The following is a 1,622-nucleotide window of genomic DNA, read 5'->3' on the forward strand; positions in this document are numbered from 1 at the left end:
TTGAAAAAAGAGGGGGGTTGAAACTTAGCTTATAGTGTTACTTTGTAAGACAGAATTTTAGCAGAGAAGGACAACTCAAATATTTTCCATTAAAATAAGTAATAGAAAAGTAGTATTTTGACCTTGTTGTCCCATCTCAGCACTCAGCCCCTGTTGCCTGCACACCTCCTTTCCTCTGCAGCAGCTGCCCAGCTACTGATACAGCTGACCCCATGGGTTTCAGAGACCTGAAACCCCCTGCTGGCCTCCAGGTGCTCAATGATTACCTGGCCAAGAACCGCTACATCACAGGTTATGTGCCATCACAAGCACATGTGGCAGGGTTTGAAGCAATCTCCAGCCTCCACCTGCCGATGTGCGTCATGCCCTACATTAGTATAGGATAATCACATCAAGTCTTACGTAAAGGAAAAGGAGTAAACAAAGCTTTGGGCAAGTGTGGCCCTGCTAACGTGGAAGACACCACAGGAAGAGGAGCTGCAGACAGTAAGGATGATGATGACGGTTTTCTCTTTGGATCTATGAAGAAGCAAAAAGGCTAATTGCACACAATAAGTCAAAGAAAACCAAAAACCTGCACTTGTTGCCAAGCCTTCCGTCTGACTAGATGGGACACGGTGGGATGACAAGACCAACACAGCCACATTGGAATAGTGCGTTAGCAGCCTTCAAGCAGACAGCTGGGTCTGGGACTCGTCTAAGCTCATTCCAAAGGGGTATGGAATTTTAAAACTTCAAGTACAGTGTGTAGGTGAAGATGATAAAGTTGGCACAGATATGCTGGAGAAGCAAATAACTGCTTTTAAAGACTAAGTGCAGTCCATGGACGTGGTTGATCTAGATGTCATCCTGGATAGTTGCACTTAAATGAGTAATTACCAAAAAAAGTAGTATTTTGTCAAAAGCAAAAAAAAAAACTTGTGAAACCTAGCAAAACACAGCTGTCTTAGCAAGTTCTAGCTCTCACAGGTTTCACTGTACACGTCCAGAACAGAATAATTAACACACAACAGATGATCAATGAATGTTTCCCTCCTTTTCTGCATAATTTGGACTTTAAAGGTGCCTACTTCAAATGCTATCTGTTAATATAGCTCGAATTAGTGAAAATCCACTGTAGCTCATTTCAGTATTTCAGTTGATGCTGAAATCGATGACAAGGCAAAATTACATCACATTTGCATTTCAGGGCATAAATTTGCAATCAGAAAATTAACGGGTACTTTGAGTTCTCCAGAAAGTCAGAGTTTATTCAACCAATGTTTATTGATACCCTATTTCAGTTTGTGACTGCATAAAAACATAAAAGTAGATACAACCCTGTCTGCTCTTGAGGAGTTCAAAGTTAAGTGTCAGAGTTAGATAAAAATACAGGTGATCAAAAGGGTTTATGACAAGTGTTAGCAGAGGTTTATAGAAAATATTATGGGAACACAAAAGAATGAGTAGCTAACTGAATTTGCAAAGATAAGGGAAAGCTTTACAAGAAAGCAGTCCCTTCAAGATTATTTTCACAAAGCAATGAAGTACCTGGAGAATACCAAAAAGAGACTTTAGAGCCAGGGCTTGGCAACCCATCAGACTTGACCAGAAGACACTCCTAAAGGTCAACAAACAGACCT

The 1,622-nt window shown here is 40.8% G+C and overlaps 1 pseudogene; it reads left to right on the top strand.

The window, feature by feature from the left end:
• Window positions 1-212: 212 nt before the first annotated feature.
• LOC101642265 lies at window positions 213-867 on the top strand (annotated as a pseudogene).
• Window positions 868-1,622: the final 755 nt, after the last annotated feature.

Source organism: Echinops telfairi, unplaced genomic scaffold (assembly GCF_000313985.2).
Source record: "Echinops telfairi isolate 266 unplaced genomic scaffold, ASM31398v2 ScPeMD7_8;HRSCAF=38, whole genome shotgun sequence".
Lineage (NCBI taxonomy): Eukaryota > Metazoa > Chordata > Mammalia > Afrosoricida > Tenrecidae > Echinops > Echinops telfairi.